Consider the following 25,716-nt stretch of genomic DNA (forward strand, 5'->3'; position numbering starts at 1 on the left):
ACTTTCCTTTGGGTTAGTGGTTCCAGTTCTTTTGTCTGTGTAGATGGCCTTAATAACAGGGAAAAAGCATCTTAAAAGTGTTGTTATCTTTCCAGAAATGAAGGAAGGAAACCCAAACCCAACAAAGTTTCTAAAACCGTGGTCTTTAGAGAGGAACCTAACCCTGTGTGCAGTTTCTTCTCACTGGAAAACATGGGCATGAGGGTGTAATGCACAGAGTCTCTTCTGCTTCTTGTGCAGTGCTGCTGAAACACTCAGTGACCGTGTTTCTCTCCTAGCCCAAGCAACATTCTGCACGTCACCAAGCCAGAGCCTGGTGATGTGGAGAGCCTGCCAAAACCTCCTGTTTGTTTCCTGGCACTTTCTGGCATGGGCCTACCATTAATGCATTGACTTGAGCAGCCAAATGACTAGAGGGTGTCCATAGGGATGGAACCTCTCCTTCTTCTGACCTAGACAATTTTTCTTTGGCTGCAAAAATGGGAAGCTGAAATTTTCAGACTGCTGAGAGACAGAGCTGCAAGTGGCTCCTGTGTGCCCAAGCAGGCATTTTCATCCCAATACATTTGTGCAGGCATCTTAATGTGTCTGTGTTGAAGAGGAGATTGTAAATGTTTGTTTCCCTACCTGGGTATTAACTGATGGATTTCCTTTCTTTTCTTCCAATTCCCATTGTTTTCAAGAACAGCACAAAAAGCTTGATGAGTTTTGTTCTAGGGCACGTGCGCTTAAAGGACCAACAAGCACTGCAGAGATGCCTTTCATGTACTAACCCTTGAAATTAGTTAGTGTAGCAAAGTCCCTCTTCCAAAAACCATCTCAAGCTGGCATGAATCCTCAGAGAAGCAAATGTCCTTTTGCTGATGTAGTTCCCACTAACTAGGTCAGGCAATGAAATCAGCTGCCAAGGCAAGATCTGCAGGATGGTGGAAAAGCTGTGGCTGCATTGGGGTTTGGGTTTTTGGTTGGTAAAGGAAAGTCATCTCTGGGTCTGTGCCAGGGCAGAAACTGCCACTGAAGAACAGAGGTTAAACAAAGGGATCTGGGAGAGCCTTAGAGATGTGAAAGCGGGAGGTGGAGCCTGGTGTCTCCTTTCTCTCCAGGCTACATACCTGATAGCCACAGTAGGGACTCCACAGCTGCGGCAGCCCAAGCTCCTCTCGGCTTTGCTGCGTGACTTCCTGAGCTGCTGCCTGCAGACAGACGAGGAGCAGCGCTGGTCTGCCAAGGAGCTCCTGCAGGTAAAATGTGAAGGGGCTGCAGGTGAAACAGGCTCTGAGGGATGGGCTCCTCCTCCACTCAAGCCCAAGGCAGCAGATGAGCCCCCTTCCTCCTCACCTCCACTCTTGCTGCTCTTCAAATGAAAATGGTGAGGAATCCTAGACTGGGCTGGGCTGGCAGGGCCCTGTAAATGTCCTCTGGTGCAAGTGTCCTGCAATGAGCAGGGACATCTTTAAAGAGATCAGGTTGCTCAGAGCCCGTTGCCACCGGAGCCGGAATGGTTGCAGGGATGGGGCACCTACAAGCTCTTGGGGCAAGCTGTGCCAGGGTGGCACCATGCTCCGAGTACACAAGTTCTTCCTTAGACCTACTCTGATTAGATGCCCTTAGTGTTTAAAAATATTTGTCCATATCCTATTGTAACTGGCCCTGTTAAAAAAGATGTCCTGCACTTTCTTCAAAGCCACTCTGAAGTCTTGAAAAGTGGCAATAAAGTCTCCCCGGGGCCTGTCCTTCACAAAACTGAATAACTCCAGCTCCCTCTGCATTTCCTGTGAGGAGAGGTGCTCTGTCCTCTGACTGTGTCTGTTGCCCTCTTTTGTGATTTTGTGGAGTGTTCAGCTTTATCTAATGGCAAAAGAATTGAAGTAGAGCAATGCAGCGTACAGAGACATGAAATGGTGGTGGAGGAACCCAAGGAAGCCAGTCCCAGCCTAGGGGTCAGAGATTTGGCTGTGGGCAGGAGGGGCTGTGGGGGGCTCACTGTGAGCCTCTGAGGGGCCCTGGTTGGTGCCCCCCAGCCCACCCTCAGAGGTTTCTGCCATGCAAACAGGGACAGCTGGGAGGGTCTTGTCCCAGCCCCATCTGCTGCCTGGCGCGCTCAAGCAGACGGGAACTGTGCCAGGGTTACTGGCAGGTTGTGTGGCAGAGAGGGAACTGCAGGGCCCAGTGCCACTGGGCTGGCCCTGCTGGGAAGGAAGGTGCCATCCAGCACACGAGGGGCAGGGCATGGAAAGGCAGACACTGCTTTCTGTCCCTGTGGGAATCAGCACAGTGCCTGTCTTTCAAAGGCACGGACCTATGTGAGTCATTGGAGTTTCCTGAAAGGAAGAAAACCCAGGGACAGAAAGCGCCATTTCTAGAGCGCTGGCAGGGCAAAAATCCCAGCATGATGAAGGGATCACAATAAACAGATGAGTGGGATTCTGGGCCAGGTTTGCCTGTGATGGCAAGGTCTTGCACATTGGGGATGACTGGGGAGCAGATGGTCCCATTGCTCCTCTTTCTGGGTCTTTCCAGGAACTTGATGTATCCTGATTGAGTCCCTGAAGCAATGAGCTTGGAAAGTAATGGTTCACTGTTCTTTGTTTTTGTTTTTTTTTTTCGGTGGACAGCATCCATTTGTAACTTCAGCCAAGCCACCATTCATCCTGGCACAAGTCATCAACTCAGTGAAGAAGACGAATAACCCTAACCCTAAACTCTAAACCTAAAACCTAACCCTAACCTTAAATGCTAACCCAAACCCTAACCCTATCCCTATCTCTATCCCTTACCCTTTCCCTTACCCTTTCCCTATCCCCAAACCTAAGCCTAAGCCAAAGCCTAAACCTAAACCCAAACCTGATCCTAAGTCTAAGCCTAAGCCTAAGCCTAAGCCTAAACCAAAGACTAAGCCTAAGCCTAACCCTAGGAGACGAGAACATAGCAATCATGTCAAGATGTTATCTCTGTTACCAATTAAGAGTAGGATTGTAGAGTAGGGTTGCTAAAGAGACTTGTAGCATAGAATTATAGATTAGAGTTGTAATTAATAAAGTTTCTGAAACATCAACTCACTTGGAAGATTCTCCTCCTTCTGACCCCTTCAGAAAATTCAACATTTTTTTCTGAATTACCAATTGTTTTTTATTGGTACTAAGTCACACATATGGCTCTTTTTGTATGGTTTCATAAGTGAGGAGGGCTCTTCTTCATTCATCCTCTCCAGACCGCACTGCCTTTGGAATATGACCCACTGGCTGGTTATGGCACAGCTGTGGTATTTCTAGTTGAGGCAGAAAGGGCAATGGCATTTGAAGGCAAAACCAAAGGAAGAATGAGGCAGCCCAAACATCTTGTGCAGATGCAGGCCTTCAGCTGTGACTGGAGAGCAATGGGGTTCCTGCCACTTGGATTTGTATCCCTAAATGCAATAATCTCTTTGGCTGGAGGAGAGCCTTGCTCAAGTGAGAAAGCAGAAAGATCAGAGAGGGTGCTCGGGAAGGTCTCCTGTGGCGCAGAGCTGTCAGCGCCTGTGAGGTGAGAGCGGGCCCGGCCTTGCCCGGGCTGGAGCCCCAGCAGAGCCCCGGCAGAGGCCGGAGCAGCCTGAGCCCCGGCAGAGGCAGGCTGGAAGGAGGCCCTTGGAGCTGCAAGAGGCAGCAGCCGGGCCCTGGGTGCCTCTTGCTGGGAGCGGGCGAATCCTCCGCTCTCAGAGCCCAGGCGGCAGCTGGCTGCTGCCGAGGGGAAGCGCAGCCGTGCTGGGCACAGCCCGGCCTGGGGGCCATGGCCGTCTGGAGCGTGCCCAGGTGCAGAGAAAGGCCAAGGGCAGCCGCGGGCCGCTGGGCTGCCTGAGGATTCCTCCTCTTCTGCCGGCTGCCCTGCGACTCCTGGCAAAGGCCAGCAATGTGTGCAGCACTCTGGGCACCGGGGCAGGGAGCCGCGCTGCTCGGCAGGCTGGAGCACAGGGCAGCTCCTTCAGGCCCGGCACTTGTGCCAGGGAAGCGAGGCCAACGTGAGGCAGGGACAGCTTGGCAGGGCCCATCTGCAGCAGCCAGCGCCTCACGCACCTCTGGGAGGAAGCGCCTGCAACCCTGCAGTTCTGCACTGAGCCAGAGCAAAGGTGTGAGATGCAGAGTGTTTGGCAGAAATATTCAGGCCCAGCAGGCCAGCCTGCTTTGTGCTCTGTGGTGCACAGCAAGCGCTGTGCAATGCAGCTCTGAGCTGCTGGGAGAGAGGCAGTCGGGGATGTGCCTGAGGTGAGTCAAGGGCTTAGCTGAAAATGTAATGAGGAAAATTGAAAAGTGCAGATGGGTCGAGGGCCCAGCTGGGAAGAGAATTGGGATAGTAGAAGATTGCATATTTTAGTTAAGATTTTAAAATGAGGTAAGAAGCTAAGTTAGTAATACAGGTAGCAGAAATCATGTGCCTTAGTTAAAGAGTACCAAATATATTAGGAACATAAAGCTAGGAGTGACAGGGATGGAGGAAGCAATTGTGAAGAAGCTGAGACCATAGAAAGACCTTGCCTTAAGAATAATTGAACAGTTAGGAGAGGCTTGGACCATGAGCAGCAGGTCAAAAGGTCTTGCCAACTGGCCATGGGAGGAGAGTTCACCATGAGGAAGACTGCTTTCTTCCTCCCATACAACCACTCCCTCATTTCAAAATCCCACCAATCCACTTAAGGGAATACAATTGCGCAGCTGTAATAGATATTCAGCTGATAAAAATGCGAAGCAGGCAGGTAATAATTATGTATTTTGGGTCCTTAGAAACCTAATGTAAATCCTTTTCTGTAGAAATAGAGAGCAGGAGTCTGCAACTCCTTGCACATGTCTCTGGAAACTAGTTCACATGTGACCAGGGCTGCAATAAATACCCTTCTTTTCTACTATAATTAGTTGAAGGGTCATCTGTCCGTGCTTCAAGGGTTATGCTGGAGTAGTGAACTGATTTGGATGGGAGCAGAAGAGTTTCAGCAGGCAATTTTTGGAAGAGATGGAAGGCTCTTTTGACTGGGAAAGAGGGTAAAGCCATTTGGAATGGAGAAATGATCCCAAAGTCCATCCAATTGTATCTTTGTGTCTGAATTGAAATCAGAATGATTATAGATAGCTTCATGCAATTTGTCTACAAATTTATCAAAGTCTTCATTCTTTCTTTGACAAATCTGTGTAAAAGACATAGTGTGTAACTTATCTGGAAGTGCAAGAAATGCATTACATGCTAGTTGTTGGCTCATCTGTAAGACTTGATCAATGCTCCTAGCCTGGGCAGTGGCAGTAGCCCCGGGCCCTTTGCCAAGTAACTGTTGTGCTGTTAAACCATACAGAGGATCACCCTGCACTCTAGCTCTTGCAGCCTCTTGAGCACACTTTTCCTCCCAGCTTTTATGAAGCATCACCTGCTGATGGGGTGGCATTCTAAGTCTTATTAGGGTATGCACATCAGCTGGAATTAATGCATTAGATGGAAAAATATACTGCAAAAGTGACTGTGCAAGTTGGCATTTTCAACCAAATTGTGAAAATGCAGCTCTCATCTTTTCTAAAATCTTCCAATCAAAAGGTTCTCAAACTCTACTTGCAGCATTAGTTACTACAAGAAAAGCTTCTACATCATTGGAGAGAAGAGTCCCTTCTACAATAGCTTCTGCAATAACTTTTTTCTACTTTTGTTTCTCTTTGGTGGAGATAAAACTTGGCCTGCAATTCCTCAGAAAGGATTAGGAGGACCATGCTAATTTGGGAAATTGACACTGCCCCTAGCATTCAACAGATGCTTGACATCAGGCACAAATTCCAACGTCCAAAATGTAGTGAGCATCTATTAGGCCCAGACTGCAAGGATAATGTAGAATTGTGGAATTGGCCTTCGGTTATCCTGGCATCACTTTTTACACCAGGATTAGCTTCATCACAGGCCCTTACATCATTCAAACGATTGGCTTGTTGGACAGGAAAACAAATTAACATTACATCTGCAATCCGGAATGAGCTTACCACTGATGTAGGTAGCATACACCACGCTGTGTTACAGGATAGGACTGCTATAAATTTTTTGTTGCTAGCACAAGGAGATGAGCGTGAAGATTTTGAAGGGATGTGTTGCATGAATCTCTCTGACCACTCTGGATCTATTGACAAGAAATTGTCATTGCTTAAGGAGAATATGAAAAAGCTCACAGTGGTTGAGAATTCTTTTGATGAGTGGCTAAAGTCCTGGGGAATAACAGGCTGGCTCAAGGATTTAGTACCCTTTGCAATAATGATACTTTGTCTTCTTTTTTCAATTCTGCTTGTAGTGCCTTGCTGTGCAGAAAATAATTGAGCGTGCTTTTAAATCAGTCTGGCTTGTGCAAAAACAAAACTGGGGAACTGTTGAGAGTTTTTTGCAGATTGAGGAGTTCTGGCTAGAAAAGGGCCATATTCAGCCGATGCACAATCCAACCTGCTTGTACTAATGGACAATGGACACATTCACAAACAATGGATAATGGACATATTCAGAAATGGGGTTGGTATATCCTTGAGAAAAATACAAGAAGAGTCATCAGGACTCAGCAAGTTTGACAGCAAGCTTGGGAAAGAAGGAAAAAATTGAACCATGAGTGGGCCAGAAGACAACAGCAAGACGCGTGAAAAATTAGGTGATCCAATCAGCATTCTCTTTTAGATGTGTAAACAGCTAGGATTAACCAATCATGTATTAGCTAGAGACACGTGGACAGTAGAGATTTATTATAAATATAGTCTTTTTAGGGATAATAAATTTGGCCTCACTGGATCATATTGGTTGTGGTGTGATATCCCTGAACCTCCGCACCCCGCACAAGGGCAGCTGGGGAGGCCCAGCCCGGGCAGCAGCAGAAAGGAATTTCCCTGGCAGGGCAGGGCTGTGGTGCAGCACGTCCCCAGCAGGAGCCTGGAGCAGCCCAAGGCTCTGTGTGGGCAGGCAGGGGCAGGCAGGAGGCAGAGCTGTCAGCAAAGGAAGGGCCCGGCCAGGTGGGGCAGCCGGGGGATGCCGACAGCCTGCAGGGACAGAGGCGCAGGGCAGGGACACCGTGGGACAGCCGGGGCTGCACAGGGCACAGGGATGGGCAGCAGCTGCGAGACAGCCCTGCCAGAGCCAACATGGGCAGCACTTTGGCCATGGCTGCTGGGCCTGGGCCTGAGGCCACGATGGGACAAGTGACCCTTGCAGGCCTGGGGCCTCATTGCCTCCTCGTCCCTGCTCAGACGCCTGGCAGGGGCCGACATGACAAAACTAAGCTCACAGATGTTGCAAAAGCAGGGGAAAAAGTCAAGGAGGAAGACCCAACTTAGGGGGCAAGATATGAGGGACATGGCATGGACACTTCAGAAAACAACCAAAAAAAGAAAAAAATCTTTCCCATAGTCAAAGCCATCAAAAGGCATGGCATGCCATCAAGGGCAGGGACATGGACCAAAGATTTCCTCTATTGGTCCCCATTGAAATCGCAAGATTCCTTTCCCCTTCCCAAAAGGAAATGAAATTTCCTTTCGGGAAGGGAAAAGGAATCTTGCGAATCCCAAAAGAAAGGCTTACAAACACTCTGGAAAGGAGATAGTTTCAAATTAAATGCAATTTAAAAAAAGCAGAAAATCGGGAATTTTAGTGTCTGCAAAATTAGGCTGTGAGGAAATCAGCTGCATTGCAAAGGAATTGCAATTGGAGTAGAAAAGAAGAAAATTTGGGAAATTTAGTGACTCTAAGAAAATGGCCCGGGATTATATCAGGTGCATTGCAAAGGACCAAAACATGCCAAAACAAAGCTCACAGAGGTCGCAAAAGCAGGGGAAAAGGTCAAGTAGGAAGACATAACTTGGAGGGGAATATATGAGGGACATGGCATGAATAATTAAAACAAAAAAAAACAAAAAAAAATCGTTCCCAAAGTCAAACCCTCCAAAATGCAGGCAAGCCATACGCCAGCAAGTGCAGGCACATGCAGCAAAGCTTGCCAAAATTGATCCCCACTGAAGGCCAAAACAGAAAAGAACGACTTAAAACACGCTGGAATGGAGACACCATCAAAGGAATTGCAATGGGAGGAGAAAAAAAGAAAACTTGGGAAATCTAGTGACTCTAAGAAAATGGCCAGGGATTATGTCAGGTGCATTGCAAAGGACCAAAACATGCCAAAACTAAGCTAACCGATGTTGCAAAAGCAGGGGAACAAGTCAAGGAGGAAGACACAACTTAGGGGGCAAGATATGAGAGACATGGCATGGACACTTCAGAAAGCAACCAAAAAAAGAAAAAAAATCTTTCTACAGTCAAAGCCATCAAATGGCATAGCATGCCATCAAGGGCAGGGATATGCACCAAAGATTCCTCTATTGGTCCCCATTGAAATCGCAAGATTCCTTTTCGATTTTGCCAGTAGGAAACCACAGTTTTCTTCAAGAAGAAGTTTGGAACTCACTGAGCCACAGATAACAGCATTCTAGAAATCTGCAGAACAGGTTTAGAAAGACTGAATATTTTGGCTAAAGACCCCTGAAATATTTCTAGAAAGTCTGAAGTTAATGGAAAATGGATGTTGGTATCCTTCAGTGATGAACATTAGCCAACACTCTGGCTTTGTGTTGTGCACCTGAGGCCAAACAAAAGTGTTGGACTGGCTGATCTGAGCTCTTTTGATCTCAGTAAAGAATCCTTCAAGCCACAGGAAAAAGGTGGCAATGCTCCTTTTTGCTGGCCAACCCAAGGTTTCCCTGTACAGCCATTTGCCCAGGCAGCCCAGAGCAGTGGTCACAGTGCCAAGGCTGACAGAGCTCAAGAAGAGTTTGGACAATGCTCTCAAGCACATGGAGTGACTCTTGGGGTCACTGCACATGGCCAGGAGATGGACTCGATGACCCTGATGGGCCCTTCCAACTCAGCATATTCCATGATTCTATGACCCTTATTCACACCGTGAGGTAACTTCATGTTCCCTTTAGTTTCCACTCTTGCGTGGTTTCACCTTTACAGCCAGACACAAAACGGTTTTCCTGTTTTGGGAGGTGAAATGAAGATCATTACTTGTGTCCTTGTGGCAGTCCTGAGCAAGCTTCCCTGCCACGTGTGGCAGCCTCTCAGCCCTGGGGGTGCCTGCGAGCTGGGTGACTCCAATTCTCTCCACCAGGGACAGGAGGAGTTGGGCCGCACACTCGCGCACCGGGGCGGGGCGGCTGCTGGGGTGGAGAGAGCAAACCCTGGGCACAGGGACAAGGAGCAGCGGCAGCGCCGGCCTTGGCCAGAGCTGCTCCCTGCCCTTGCTGGGGGAAGGAGCCTGGGCTCTCCCTGCACCTTCAGACACCTGCACAAGGCTCTGTCCTCAGCTAAACACAAAGGTAGCATTGCACACTAGGCCTGCCTGCACGGAAGAGGGAGGAATTCAGTCTCCCTGCACTGTCTGATACTCAGTTTCTTTCACAGTATTTACTCGGAGAAAGATTAAAGTAATAGATGACATATGAATAATTTAGCAATTAAGGACAATTGAAGCTGACCCATCAGAGGGCACCCAGTACACAGAGCTACAGCAGGACTGAGGCTATTTCCACCAATTTATCCCCAAATCTGCAGACCTCTGGAAAACAACAAATGCAGGGAAAACACGTGGTGGGCTGTGAAGTAGCAGAATATCCAGCAATGCAGCCTGTTTCTTCTGTGGGGCTTGGCAATGGATGCATCTGAATGTTTTACCCTATTGCAAAGCTGAGGAAAGGGTGGCAGGCAGTTTAGCCAGGCTGTCCTGTTCTAGAGAGTGTCTCTTGGGAACTATCAGGCCCAGCACCAACATTTAAGGCAGCATTTGCTTCAACTGTGCCATGGCTGTCAGCCTGTGGAGGTGCCTGTAAAGTGGTTCATCTTCTCAAGGCTAACATGAAACATCAGTTTGCATAGAAAGTAGAGCTCTAAGGCCAGGACAGTCATACAAGACTCCTTTGGCAGGAGCTGCACCTGCTGTGCAGGCTGTGCCACACCCAGCAGATTGTCCCCCACGTGCTCCACGCCCCAGCAAGGACCCTCCTCATTTCCCAAGTTAGTGGCATCATGAGGAGACATGGTTTTCCCAGGGCCTCTGTGGTTAGCACTGTGAAATACCAAACATTGCTCACAGCTGCAATTGCAATTGCCCCTCTGCCCACAAAAGCACAAGGCTCTATCCTTGGCCTTTGCAGGCACTTTCACTTCCCCATCAGTCACCACATCTAGGAAAATCTGACAGACTGGGAGAACTGCAGGAAGCAGCAGGAAGCTGAGTCAGAGGAGCTTTAGTTTGGATATCAGGAAAAAGGGTTTTTCACCCAGAGGGTGGTTGGGCACTGGAACAGGCTCCCCAGGGCAGTGGTCACAGCACCAAGCCTGACAGGGCTGAAGGAGCATTTGGACAGCAATCTCAGGCACTTGGTGTGACCCTTGGGCTGTTCTGGGCAAGGCCAGGAGCTGGACTCCATGGTCCTGATGGGCCCCTTCCAGCTCCCCATATTCTACACTTCTGTGATTCTGAGAACTGATGGGCTGCAGGAGGGCAGAAATAGGTGACGAGAGGACAGAAGTGAGGTTGGTTGGAGAATCAAGTCACTGAGTTCATAGAAGATGCAGGATACAGGACCCTTCCCTCCAACCATTCCCATTCTCTGTCTCATCCCTTCTCCCTGCCACACACACAAAGGTGAAGAATATCACTAAAAGAAGAAGAACCTACTTGACTCCCATGTCCATGAGAGCAGTCATTGCTCGTGCAGGAGTCACATTCTCCACCAGGATCCCCAGGGTCTGACTGGTTGCTTTCTGAACAAATTCTGGGGAGATGGACACCATCTGGAGAAGGACCCGAGCACCCTCATCCACCTCAGAGTCCATGTCCTTCTTCAAGGTCACAGAGAGCTCTCCCAGAGTGACAATGGCAGAGCAGGACACCTTGGAACGGAGGTTGGTCACCTGGGGAAGCCAGGAGGGGAAACATAAGAATCATCTTGGAAAGAAAACCAGTTGCCTTCAGGAGAAGTCCCAGGAAATGACAACACATCCCACTGTGTCCAGGGGAACACACAAGTACAGGAAGAGCTGGAGAGCACAAGCACAGAAAGGCACTTACTCTGGCACCAATTTCTGGCCTCAGACCTGCTCACTGTGGGCCTAAAATAAAAATTTCATTCAGTGTTCTACTTAACACTTCTAAAATGTCCACAGCTTTCATTTTAGGCCCTTTTACTAGAAAATTAAAGCAAGGGCTGCATTCAAATCATCAAGGCACAAGTCATAAAGATAAAAGAGTCAGGTGCTCCTGTTCCAAAAAGCAACACCAGCAGTTGAAGCACTCAGCCAGGAAACAGAAAACACAGGCTCAGGTCTACAGAATAATTTGCAGTGTTGAATTACAGCTTGGGCAGAGACTGGGACTCTGGGAAATAACATCAGTAGCGCCTCAGTTTCTGCATTTGCACTCAAAGATGAGTGTCAGATACCCGACCTGGCAGTAAATACAGCTGCATGTGCCCACAGATCCTACAGATAGCTGTCAGAAATTAGAAATCTCAGGTCTAAAACCAGAAATGAAGGCAGACCCTGAGCACACATGGAGATGAACAAGCACATACCTACTCTACACACCGTGTATGAGGTATGGGGCACAATTCAGAACAATGTTCTCACCTCGCTGGTAACTGCCAAGCAAACCTGACGGAGGCTTCAAAGCAGGACCTCTGAATGGGACCCAGCCAAGTGTTGGATGGTGAAGAGTCCCTTCTCGTTCAGCTCCCTGAAAGGCAGAAGATTGATTTTTCTCTCCACCAAGGCAGCACCCTCTGAAATGACCAGGCTGGCAGCTCAGTGAACAATGGGAGGTGCTTTTCAAGGAGTGCTTAATGAAATCGTGGAATACGTTGCCCCAGGATGCTGTGGCTGTCAAAAGCACACACAAACCCAAGAGGCAAAGAGAGGGGTTTCAGAGTGGCCTTTTGAGAAGACAGCGTTTCTGAAATCTCTGGCACATGAGCCCCTCTGTCACTGCTTCCTAGGAGCTGTGAGACCGGGCCATGCTGCTGTTTGTTGTCACCTCCCTGTACCTGTCCCTGAGACACAGTGCCACCGGGCTGTTATTGGGGCAATTTCCTTCTTTGCCAGCCCCAGCAGGCATTCAGCAGGGAGAGTCTGCACTGGCTCTCTGGAGCTGAGTTTCCACTCTATGATCTCGGCCTCTCTTTCACCCCCTCCACTCCCCCTCCCACATTCTCCAAAAAACATCAGGATGTCTGCTGGGACCACCTCAGCCTGCAGGAAGGCCAAGTGGGTCCTGGCCTCTCCTGACCCACAGCACAGCTTTTTTCATCCCAGCATGGAAATATAAAAACTGTATTATCACATCACACAGAGGGCCAGGAGCTTTTTATTTTGGCTGCAAGTGTCCACAGGGCATTGGGGAAGAGGAGAAAAAGAGTGTTTTGCAGCAAGCAACCCGGCTACTCAGGCAGGGTGGTAGGAAAAGTGTCTGGGAGCTGCTTTTTAGGACTTTGGTTGTTCTGCTGAAGCTTCTGACAGAGCTGATGGGCAGATCCCAGAGCTGTGGAGAGTTCCTGGGAAATTGGTCCTTGGATATGTCTACAAATGCTCTCCCAGCCATGAACTGCCATCTGTGTCCTGTCCATATGTTACTGCCTTGACTGTTGAGTGTCTGAGGCGCCTCTTGAGTCTGCTCTGGACCTCCTTCACCAAGGAATGCATTGTGATACAACATCCCTTTCTGCTTCTATTTGGGCACTGACAGAGCCTGGGCCACTCTGGCTGGAGCTTGGGCTCTGGCCATGCAAGATTGCCAATGAGAGCAGCTCATGGTCCTCATCTCTTCCCTGCTGCTGTGACAGACAGACATGGCCATGGGGACAGAACGGAGCTGCCCCATCTGCCAGGTCACTAAGAAGGATGTGAATTCTTCTCTGCCCTGTCACCACCAGTTCTGCCTGGGCTGCATCCTGCAGTGGGCAAAGAGAAATCCAGCGTGCCCACTCTGCAGAAGAATGATAGAAGCTGTAAGGTTTTCTGAGTAGGATTAACAGGACTACATACAATTTGCCATCAGCTCCCCCAAACAATTGCTAGAGTCCAGCAGGGAGAGAGCCTGGCCACCTTGCTGAAAGCAGCCCCCCAGACCCTGTGATGGCTGCTCCATCTTCCCCACAGGGAACACTGTCCCCAGCTGAGCAGGGGCTGCAGGACCAGAGCCTATGGATGGCCTCCTGCCCAAGGTGTGGGCCGAATTTTTCAAATAACAATGTCATCTATTGGACCAACGGTGGCCCTGGCTGCAGCAGAAGCTGGAGGGAATATGCCAGCACCAGAGATGGCTGGTTAAGGAATTCATAGAACAGCATCCTGCACGCCCTCTGTGCCTATGGTCAAGTTGCCAAAGTCTTGGTGCCAGTACTGCAGCTTCTCCTCTGTAGCAGTCTGAATTGCTGCTAGCATAGTCCATTGTAAAGAAGCAAAAAGGACCTTTGCATAATCTCCACAGATGTTTCATTCAGCTGTGCAGGGAGATGTTCAGCTCCCAGCACCCACACACAGAGGGTCTCACTTTGTCTCCACAGGGGCCTGGGGGCTGACCCTGATCTCGGGGCAGTACAAAGGTAAGGGGGTCGATCAGGGAATAGGGAAGGTGTGGCTCAGGAACACAGGAACAGACACAGGAACAGGGGAAGGAGCCAATGGGGTCTAACAGCTTTTTGAGGGAAGCTTCTTGTGTCTCCATGGACCAGGGAATGCCCCCCAGGGTCTCCACGATTCCCCATGTTTTATATTATAAGGAAAGCTTCTCTGAAGGATCAAATGAATCAATACAAAATGACAAAAGAAATCAAAAGCACTCATAAGACAATTGTTCAAAATGCAAACAATTCTGAGTTCCCAAAGTGCCAACAGATTTCTTGGAGTGCCTTAGATCTGGCAGGAGGGATGCAGGGTTTTCTCAGCACAGTTTATCAGGAAACTGAGTCACACATACTGAACCTCTGGTCCATGGCCTCCTCAGTGCCATCGTGCAGCAAGGAGGCCCAGAGGCTGCTGTGCTCTGGGCCTGTCAGGGATGAACACAGCGGCTCTGTGGCCAGTGCCAGCTGCAGCTCCAGCAGCTCACAAGAGCAGACTCCTTCCAGAAGCTCTGCTGGCTCCAGTGTGGCAGACCAGCAGAGCCCACTGGAAGCCCCCCTCCATTGCAGCCACCCCCAGCTGCGCCCATCATCGCTGCAGAGCAGGAGCTGCCCCAGAGGAGCCGCGGCAGGAGCTCGTGGCAGTGGCAGGTCCCTGTGCCTGGGGCAGAGCCACAGAACCTCTGCTCCTGCCTGGGACAGGGGCTGCTCACCCTGGTGTCCCACCGAGAGGAGGGATCCTGGGCCCAGACTCTGCCCAGCCCTGCCAAAGGCCACCCCGCCAGCAGTGCCAGCAAGGTTCCTGCAGCCATTCAGCCAAATCAGAGGAAACAAATGTCTCTTCAGCTGACACAGTCTCTGCACACAGCTTTCTGCCCCTTCTCCTGGTGCCTTTCCCTGACTCCAACAAGAGCTGCAGGAAATGCTGTGTGAGCCATGATGATGGAAGAGCTACTGATAAAAACACTGGGGTGATGCTTTCAGAGGAGTCATGAATGGCAGACTGACCAACCTTCCAGCCAATGGTATGCCAAAAGTTTCCATTCTTGAAATAATTGACTGCAATAAATTAGTAAAAAGAAAGATACGGAACAAATCTCCCACAGCTACTGGCTTTCCTCGGGCTCCATGGTCTATGTATTGCTAGACTTACTTCATTTAGGCAGAATATGAACTGCCCTGACTTGTTGGAGACTGACCACAAGGTCTCATCTGTGGTGGGCAGTCACTAAAATTAGCTCAGCAGAGGCATCTTCAGCTTTCCCAGTGCAGCAGAAATACATATTCTCTGCTTCGTGACTGTGTGGCAACAGCTGCTGGTGTGGATTTGTCAGCGTTGCTTCATGGATTACTCCTGAGAAGGAATTGTGTGCACAGGCACGGTGTGATGGCTTCAATCTCCTCTAATTACTCCAATTGGATGATGGCCAGAACTTTCAGGCAAAAAGCATCATGACAGAATAATTTACAATATTCTCCAAACTACTCCTATGGTTTTGATTTTCTTACTGATTAGGTCAGTGTCTGGCCTCAAGAAATCAGTCCAGAAAGAACAGGCAAACCTCAGCTTGCAAGTTAGGGTGCAAGTCTTTAATCTGCCGTTTTTGCAGCTGGTACAAAGAAATTTTCAACATATTTGTGAAAAAATTTCTTTGTTCTTGCTATACCTATCCAGAACCTGACTCTCTCCTCATTTTATTTTCATTTGAAATCCAAGCATGATTTTTTCTGGACAGGGAAGTAAGAACCAGCTGCAAATACAGACTACAAGTGTGAATCTATACTGCAGGAACTGAGCTATAGCTTGGAATTAAAGGCAAGAAGGGATGCCATGGTAAATGTGAATGTTTAGTGCTGGCATAGGAGCCTTCTGCAATGCTCCACCAACCCATGGTTCACATTGCTACAAATTCTCTTTCTGGTGTTACAAAGAGTGTTGTTGAAGAGCTGGCTGTAAGTAAAAAAAATGCCAGAATGTTAATTTTTGTTAATATGGTGTTAATTAGATATGACTATCTAATAATTCAGAGCTCATAGAAGTGAGTATTCAGATTTCCACTTAGTATGTGCTGGCAGTTTTAATTTGAAATCAACAGGTTTATCCAAATCAAGTTATCTATAGGAATTAATTTGCTCTATGATCTAACTAAAAATGCCTCATTGTCTGATAAGTTTATTAGAAATTTGCAAAGTCAACAGTCCACAGATTTTCATTTCTTGTTTAGTGGCTATTCTGCAGGAAAGCTTTCACAGAATAATCAGTTTGCATGTAATTAAAATGCCAGTACGTTTCATCTAGCCATTTTGGTATTAGAACAAAACCATATGACTGCACAGCCTTTTAAAAAATATTTTAAAATGAATTTTCAAATCAACAGTCTGAGTAGGACTCAGAATAAAAACTCTACCAAACTTCAACTCCATTGGAAGATTCCCTTGTCACCCTGTGAATGAACTCTACATTCAGAAGATTAAAAATCCCAAATATGGTGGTTTTGGTATGCTTAGGAATTGGGGAAGGGTCTTCTTCCTTCTCAGCTCCATGCTGCAGTGCCTTTGGGATGTGGCCTGCTGGCCGTTGTTTGTGCAGCCCTGCTGTTTCTCCATGAGGCAGAAAGTGCAATTGCATTTCCAGCCCAGAGCCCGTGAGGAGTGGGGCGTGCAGGGCTGTGCAGACCCAGGCCAGCAGCTGTGCCCCAGAGGGTTTTGGTTCCTGCCCAGGGCAGCTGGTGCATCTCTGCCGTGAGTGCCTCCCCTTCCAGGTGCCCATGGACAGCAGGTGCAGGGTTCTGCATGGGGCATGGAACAGGGTGGGGATGTCTGCTGGCAACAGAGTGCAGCGGAGAGCAAACAGTCCAGGATGGTCCTGACACAGCTGGGGACTGAGCCAGTGAGGGAAGGCACTGCTGGGCCTGCTGTTTGTGAGGAGAGAAGGGCTGCTGGGTGACAGGAGGGCTTGGGCTCAGGGATCACAAAATGCTTGTGTTTGATTCCCAGAGAAGGAACGAGAGATGTTGGGGAAGTGTTGACATGCAACAAATTGTGAATTTGTTAAGCTTTAACAGGCAGTGTTTAGTCGTACCTTCCCTCACACCAGTGGTTATTGTGTGCAAGTGGATGTCTTAGCCTTGAGAATAAAGACAGTGGGCCTACTGAGGAGGTAGCTGCAATGCATTCAAGGGGAAGAAGGCTCTTAACCATGGAAGGAGAATTTGAGGAATGGGATGTTCACCACATGACCACCAGAGACCCGCAAGAGACCCCTACTCTAAATGTCAGTAATTTTGGGGAAATGATTTAAACACGTCAAATACTTTGGGAGAATGTTTAGCCTGTGAGTTTGAGCAAAGTAATGAATAAAAGTAATGAAAGTAATGTCTTAGTTCCATGGATACTTAACACGTGGGTGTGCAGGTTTCAGGGGAGTGATTCTCAGGCACCCAGCACTGAAATAAAGTAATGCCTCTTTTCTTACACTGAGCTGGCAGGGTGGATCAGGCCCTGCTTGGTAACTTTCGTTTTGGTCATTCCTATTGAAGCATAAAGAATGGTTGAAATGAAATCTTTTCCAGCTGTTTCCATTTGGTTTACCTGTTTGAGGGTTAAAATTCTGTGCTGCAGGTGTGCTGGGTGTGTGCAGAGCAGTGCAGCCCCAGACACCCCTTGGCTTGTGTTGCAGAATGAGGCCTTTGTCGGGCATGAGCCATTTGTCGGGTGCTGGGAAAACTCAGGGCTCAATATGAGTCAACAGCAAGTTCCGTTTATTGAAGAGATCATCAGACACTTATACAGCAAGTAATAAGCTTATGAATATTCTGTTAGCCAAGCGATCTATTGGTTAAACTATACCGTCAACTTTTCCTCATTCCTTTGGGCCTACATTCTCTATTTCCCACGTCTCTCTGTCTACTTGTTATCATACCCAGCTAGGCCCAAGGACACGCTATCTTGCAGGTGCAAAAACTCAAACTAGCTGTGTTCGGCACTTTCCCAGCTCCTGGTCGGCTAACAAGCGAATGTCCATGTGACCTCTGTCATGCAGCCATTTCTCCACAGGCTTGCCCACAGGTTGTCATGCCTTGTTGCCAGGTGTGCCCAGCTGTGGCAGGAGAAGGAGCCCGCAGCGCAGTGGGCACCGTGCCCTGCCCAGCCGGGGCTCTCTGGCACAGAGCAGCAGCAGCGCCAGCACCGTTCAGCCCGCTCCTGCCTTGGCTTCCCCTGGCACACAGAAGCCTCTGGAAATCAGCGCCGCCAGTGGCGTTCCCAGCTGGGAGCAGCTGCTGCTGGCGGGCAGATGCTGCCAGTTCCACTGCTGCCAAAGGGGAAGAGAGGCAGAGATGTACACGCACCGGAGCCCTGGGCATGTCCAATAAAGGTGCAAATATGTGGGGAGATTTGTTAGGAAACATTTCAGCTGTGATGCCAACAGTGGCTTCTCTTCTGGTTCTGTGTGTTCTGGACAAGTAATGCAATGGTTGGCTCTGACAATTAAGAAGCAGATGTTATGTGGATGTTCACATGAGTAGTGATTATATTGTAATATATCCTCCCATAGTCCTCTTTCCCGTCCCGCTTGTAACAGCCTGGGCAGTCAGGGCATTTGGGGAGGGCTGGCTTGTGACCAGCAGGCAGGGTGTAACAACACCTGACCTCCAGTCGGGATGCAGGAAAGTAATCTCCACCCATGGGCAGCAGAGAAAGAGTTGACTGGAAAAACTTTTGGAGGGGCTGAGGGTATAAAAGGCAGAGCATCCTTTTTGCAGATGAGCACATGGCTGCTAGTCACAGAGACTCCCAATGATGCGACTTTTCCTTATTCAGTCCTTTGGTAAGGTTTACTAAACCTTTAAAATTTTAAAAGTGAGAGTCATTTCTCACACGTGCAAAGCTGTGGGCCATTATCTTGGCCTGGTTTCCTTTGCTTGTGTCCCATCTGAGTGCTCAGTTGGGGTACAGGCTGTAGGTGCTTGGGGCACTCCTGGAGTTCCTCTTGGATCCCCTGAACAACAGGGTTTGGCCCATGAAGGCAATTTGTGCTGCTTTGTGACAGAGAAGAACTTCCCAGGCTCTTTTGTGTTTTCTGTAGGGAAGGTTGGTTATTGCTTTGCATAAATTCACAGACCAACATGGAGCGTTTGCTTTGTGATGTCAGGGCATGGTTGCCACCTTGTCATAGTGGCATCAGAAGGTTGCCTTGGTGCACGGAAGGCCTGAGTGTCAGAGCAGCCCTAGGCCTTGCTCACATCAGGAGAACCTTCCTGGTCAAAGCATCTGTCAGTAGGCAGCTGCCCACTGACACGAGCCTTGTTTTTCCTAGTTTAGGAAAAACTCATACAACACTGCTACAATGTTTCATCATCTGGCTAAAGCAGCATTTGCTGCCTATGGCATTTCTTTTTCTGTGTATTACATTACACATTTTGCACGTAAGTAGAGGTTTCCATTCTACTTAGATTAGGATGTATCCTAACCTGGCTTTTGTATGTCTTCCTGCTCTTTCTTGGGGGCTGAGTTTCTGATTTTGAAACAGAAAGAGCATTAGAATGCCAGTGGTTTGCTAAAGCCCCTGTCAAGAGGTCTAGCTAAAAGGAGGGTGTCTGTAGCCACAGGGGCAGCATTTGCAGGGGAACCTGCAGGGCTTGCGTTCCCTGCACGGGAGAGTCTGTGGCAGCAGAGTCTGTCATTTCCTCAGGTTTTTGGGACAAGCAGGACACCTTTGAAAATGTAGACTGGCAGAGCTTCTTGGAAGGCCTTCTAAAAACTCTTCAGTTGTTCCCAGGATTCAGAGAAAACTTATTTTCTTTTTAAATTTTGTCATGAAAAGATTTGGCTGTCTAATTTAATAACATTTTACTGTGTGCTAAAATAGTTATTACCTATGAAAGAAAATGCAAACTCTAAAGCAGTGAGTGTCTGCTCCTGAACCCTAGAGGTGCTGCTGTGCTCTTCCACAATAGAACTGTCACAGCTGAGGGGAATTTTGGGAAGCTTTTCTGGGCAATTATTTCCTGCAAGTTAATGAGAATTAGTGCATGTAACTGATTGGGGAAAAAAAAGACTACCGGAAGGAGAGGATTTCAGAAGCTGTTTTATGTGTTTGGTAGAACAGGAGCATTGAGTGTTGAAGAACAATTTGCATTTTCTTGATCATATTTGTGTTCATTTACTAACTAAACAGGCCAAAGTGTTGGCACAACCATGAATATTGTCCTGATCTCTTGCTGGCTGTGTGAATGAGATGTGTCTCCTGGAGGGATGTTGTGAAATGGGAAATCATCTCTGTTTGGGTTGACTTGTTCTGTGGGATTCAGCAGCCCAGGCAGTTTTCTGACAGCATCTGGTTCATTTTCCCTTCCCACTACAGGACACCTGAAGCGTGTATTCAGCAGCGCTGAAGATCCCGAGGTGAGTGAGAAAGGAACATTTCATGTTCCTGGTGTTTAAGACTTGTAGAGCAAGCTGAGAGCTTGGCCAGTAGCAGTAGACTGTAGAGGGCCAGCTAGGAAGGCCGAAAGAAAAACCATATTCATGCCTGAAACAAAAGTAACAAAGGCAGAGATAGATATTTTTAAATTTCCTTCTCAGAGTTTGAAGAACTAAAAACCTAGTTTTGAAAAGAGAACGATGCTTGCCGACAGCAGATAGGGAAAATTTAATGAAGAGCAATTTCCTGTACAGTTGAATTAGATCATTTTAATTTAAAGAGAGGGACTTAGAATGCTATTCCTATCAAACTTGATGATATCTACTTGGAACATGAGGTGGTAGAACAGGAAGGCCATCTTGCAACGGTGCCTGCTGTATCTGAAGTGCAATGGGCACCTTTGTGGCTGGGGAGCTGCGTGGGCCCAAAGGACGCAGGGCTGGCGGCCGTGAGCAGCTGGAGATGAGGCAGCGTGGGGCCAGGGGGCCCAGAAGGCCAAGGGCACGGTGGCTGTGCCAGCAGCAGTGGGGCAGCAGGAGCAGGGCAGGGAGCGTGGCCCTGTGCTGGGCAGCGCTGCGGCCACAGCTGGAGTGCTGTGTGCAGCTGTGGGCCCTGGGAAGCAGAAAGTCATGGAGGGGCTGCAGCGTGGGCACAGAGGGACAGGGGAGCTGGGCAAGGGGTGCAGCACAAGGCCAGGGAGGAGGTGCTGAGGGAGCTTTAGCCTGGACAATGGGGGCTCATGAGGGACCTTCAGGCAGACTGCCATTGATCCCTGCCTTGGATCCATAGAGCCAATGCTCAGCACGAGGGCTGTTTGCCTGCCAAACATCCCTTCACTGCATCCAAGTGCTTTAGACACTGGTGTGGGTAACGCTTTCATATTTTGTTGATTTGTTTGTTTGCTAGAAGGAGAAGCCTTGTGCAATTTCTCCTTCTCCAGGGAGCAAGGGAGCTTTTTTCTCAGTCTTTCCTACCCTTTTACAGCACTGGCAGAAAGTCTGCTAGAATTTCAGTTTTCAAGGGGGCAGTTCTGGACAATGCATTATTTTTGCACAAGAACACATCGTTTGGGGCAGGGATGTTGGTGCAGAACGAGCTGTTCTGGTGCCAGACCAGCCAGTAGGGCTTGCCCATCCTTTTCACGTAAACGGCTCCCGTGTCTTTTGGCTGCCCAGGGAATCAGTGTGTGTTGTGTTTGGGAACTGAGTAGGAAATCAATGCCCTTGCATTCCAGCTGGTGCTCAGAGATTAGAGGAGCTGGGAGGGGCTGGGCTGCATTTCTGATTCCAGCCACTTCAGCACCATCAGTGTGGGCAAGTCCAAGCGAAGAACTTGCCCGAGCACAGATGCACAAAGCGAGCCATTCCCAGTGCAATGCTCTGGGTCTGATTGCATTCCTTAAGGACCTACATGCTCCAGATTCCCCAAGAGTGTGGGTTACTGAAGCAACAGGAGAGCAAGTTCAGGATGGCTGCTGGTTGGGGCACTGCTGCCGAGTGCTGATGTGTGTAGCGACAGAAAGGACAGGATTGATTCAGGGTGACCCCCACGTTGGGAATGTGCTTTCACTCTATGATTTAGAAGTTTAAAAAATTGCTTTATTAAGCAATGTTATATTACACTAGTACTATATTAAAACTATAAGTAAGAGATATTATACTAAAAGCATACAAAAGAAAAACTCGTGACTGTCTCCACACAGCCTTTTATCTAATTATCTAATCAGTCTAAACAACTATCACTAAAATCCAATTAACAAATCACTTTCAGTAAACAATCACTATAACACATTCTTCATGTACTCAAAAACAAGAACAGCAAGTAGGGATAATAATTGTTTTCTCTCCTTCTATGAGTTTCTCACTACCTTCCCTTAAAAAAAACCTAGGAGAGAGAATTACATCTCTCTCCATTCAAAGAATGTAAATACTACAGCACAGTAAAGAGAGATGATAAAAGTGAGATCTGTCTATCTATCTATTTTAATCTTCCTGGCTCTGCTCCAAAGCAGTGGAAGATGCAAAGCTCACCTAAAGGCATCCCTTCAGGAGAGAAGTAGAGACAAGTTCCATTGACTGATCCTGAGCAGGCAGAGATGTTTCCCCCTCCAGAGATGGTTGTTTTTTCCCCTCATGTTTTCCTACTCCAGCCTTTTCTGACCTGAAGCCTTCATTTGTCCTTTAAATTTTTGCATGTCTTAAGGGAATGGAACTATCCCATGCTGTAGCTGGGGTCTGGTGACTCTGGTCATACATGCCATGCCATACATGGCACATGGTTTCCTTCACTGGCATCCCCAGGGCTGTGTAAGTGCATTCGTTAACGGGGCCTTATGAGAAACTCTGTTACTGCTGGTCAGAATTCTCCGTTGACAAAAGAGGGAGAAGAAACACCTTGGTCCTCCTCCATATACTGAGGTGGCCATAGAGGTTCTCTGACTTCCATCAGAGACCTTTGCATGCATCCTTATCTCCTGAATGACCCGGTTTTCTAACAAGAGTGTGGATGTCAGGAAGGAGGAATGCTGGTGCAGGCCTGAAGAGAAGGTGAACTCCAGAAGTGTCTCTCACAAGGAGTGAGCTCACCCAGGAAGTCCCTGCAGAGCCAGGATGGAGCTGTGGCACAGGGCGGGGAGTCAGTCACTACTGAAAGACAAACAGGACACGGCGGAAGCAGAGGGAGGCCCTCACCAGACCCTTGAGAAATGCCACCCCTTCCCTGTCAGCTGCCTGAGAGGCTGCTGGAGCTTCAGTCCCAGATGGCCCCTGATTGTAGGGCCAGGGTCACTTTGGAATCTGTGCCTCCCCTCGGGCAGAGAACGACCCAGGAGAGCAGCAGCACAGTGCTTTGGGAACGTGTGAGCCCAGCAGTCTGTGAGTCTTGGCCCACAAAGGGCGTATGGGAAGTTGAAACCCATCTTCTCTTGCTTTCCGTGCAGGTGCTTCTAGAGAAAGAGCAGGAGCACACTGCCTCATCTGAGCTGCCATGCCAGACTCAGGGAGAGCTGTTCCCAGCCCGAGGGCAGGAAGAGCAGCTCAGGCAGCAGGTGGAAGAGCCACAGGAGAATGGCCAGGTAAGCCTGACTGGCCAGGCCACAGAGGGAAGGGCAGGGAGAGGGGCATAAACCAGAGCTCTTGGGACTGAGGAGGCCAGGAGTCCCACAGGCAATGGAAGCACAGAGCCTTGCAATCTGCAGAGATCAGCCCTGGGACAGGAGGTTTGCAATGGAGGCAGATGTGGGGAGGGAAGCAGAAAGAAGGGGCTGAATAAATGTGATTTTGAGGCTGCAAGAGGAAAAAAGCTGAGCCTGATGGCAGCTCTCAGTCCCTTGCTCTGCTTTTGTGTGTACAGAACATCAAGGCAGAGCCACAAGCAGAGCTGCCCGAAGCTCAGAGTGACATCATGGCAGTGAAGAGAAAGAACAAGGAAGACATGGGAAGAATTCAAGAGGAGAATCTCCATCAGCAGAGGGGCGATCATCAAAACCAGGTGAGTGAAAGAGTGGCAGCCACTCCACTCATGAAATGTCCTCTCTTTTGTTTATTAGAGAACATGAAGGAACAGCTGGATGCAGAGCTTCAGACAGCTCACAGTATGATCAAGGCAAGGCATAGGCAGCTGGAGGAAGAAATGAAAATCATCAGAGAGAAACTTAATCACTTCCGTCAGTCTCTGCAAAACCAAGTGAGTGAAAGAGGGATGCAGCCACTGCAGTCACCAATCTGGTGGTTTCTGCCCTTCTTGCCTTTCCAGTGCAGAGCAGCAGGGAGTGGGGCCATGCTTCTGAGTGCCATGCTGCTGTAGTGTGTGTATCACAGTCACTCTGAAGGACATTTCCTGGTGTGCTGAATCTCAACATCTGCCCTGGACAGTGAAACTTGTCCTTTGGCCTTTTGGCCAGCAGTCATCCAAATTGATTCCTGCTGGCCTGTTCCTGCTCTCCTTTTTTCTTGAGGTGTTTTTACAGTGGAACTTGGTGACCCAGATGGAGGATTGAAACAAGCTGTTGTATCCCCTGTCAATCTGTTCTTTGCCTTTCCTCACAGTCGATGACTCCTGGCTGACAGGGACAAGCTGTAGTGTCTGACTGCTTTGTTCTGTTTGACTTGAGGTGCAAGTGTTGACATCTCACCGGGCAGCCTGCGAAGACTTGCAGGGAATGTGTGGCAATGAAGAACCCCAAGTTTGGAGTGAGGCACAGGAACTGTGCCCACCAGAAATGCTCCAGGTCCAGCACATCATGTGCTCTGAACCTGCTGCTGCAGCAGCATCACCTCGAGGAAGCCCTTCTGTGAAACCTGGGAACTCAGGCTGGGGCACATCCTGGGAACAGGAGATTGAGGAGGAGTACCTGCAGCTGCTGGGTACGTCTGGGGTGTTTCTTATCTGAGGGACAGTGTGTTGTGTGCAGGTGTCAGCAGGGCTGTACCAAATGCTCCTCCTGAGCTCGGTGTCACAGGGCCATTTAGGACTCCCCAGAGGCAGTGCTGTGCTCCGAGGCAGCGAGAGAGCTCTGGGTGTTCCTGCTGCCTCTGAGGGCACCTGGGACTGGCTTGGGTTTGCCTGAGCTTCCCTCTCTGCTAAAGGCTGAAGCAGGGATTGTTCTTGGATCAGCAGAAGGCTGTGACCTAGCAAATGATCTAGGCAAGTCCTGTGTGCTAGTGGCCAAACTGAACAGAATTTTTAGCTTCCTAAATTCTCCTTAGACTCCTGACTTGCAACCAGTCATCAAAGCAAAAAAACTTCACAGAAATGGACTGACTTTGGAGTTTTGTCTTTTTAGTTGGGCATTTTTTTTGGGGGGGTGGGGTGGGATTGCTTTTCTGTTATTCATTTTTGGTGGGGGTTTTTTGTTGTGTTTTTCTCCATCCTGAAGGAGCCCTTCTACCCTCAGTTTTACTGATGTCATTTTTATGACTGTTGCTGTTACCACTACTACATCTGCAGTTTATTTTCATGAGAATGCTATATTTTTGTCAAGAAGAGAATGCTATCTTTTTGTCAATAAGAACTACTTTGAAAGAACATCAGGTTACAGGACAAATAGAGAGCACAAGGTATTTTCCATGTGCCGCCAAAGAAAAAACAGAGACTTTGATAACAAACTTTATTTAATCTTCTAGTTTTATGCTTATCAAGATGTGTCCAGGAGACACATCCAAGTGGCGTGATCAGATAAAACTGTACTGCAGGCATTTCTCAGGAGAGAGCCTCCAGCCCAGCCATGGTATATCCCTCAGATGCATGGCACTTTTCCATACCTGATTCCCACTCTTTCCCATGACTGTTAGAATCCTACCCATTGGCCCAGGCCCTGCTCAGATCAGTCTCTAGGAAAACACATCAAGCCCTTTGTGATTCTGCAGCACAACCCAATGAATCTGCTTCTTGCCCGTAACAGCTGCCAGTGCTGTGCTCTCAGATAAGAGACCTGGTGGGGCTGAGACCAGAGCCCAGTGGATTCTGTGTCTGCCATCACCTGTTGGGACAAAAAGGGCACTGATGTGTGCCTCGGTGTGGCTGATCTCAAAGCCCATCCTGTTGTGTCCTGAATGGGGGCAACAGCTTGTCTGGGGCTATGGCTCACTCTGGCTTCTTCCCATCAGTGCCTGTCAGTGCTCATGCTGGGGCTTTGCCAGCCTTGTTGTG

Source organism: Ammospiza caudacuta, chromosome 22 (genome assembly GCF_027887145.1).
Source record: "Ammospiza caudacuta isolate bAmmCau1 chromosome 22, bAmmCau1.pri, whole genome shotgun sequence".
Classification (NCBI taxonomy): Eukaryota; Metazoa; Chordata; class Aves; order Passeriformes; family Passerellidae; genus Ammospiza; species Ammospiza caudacuta.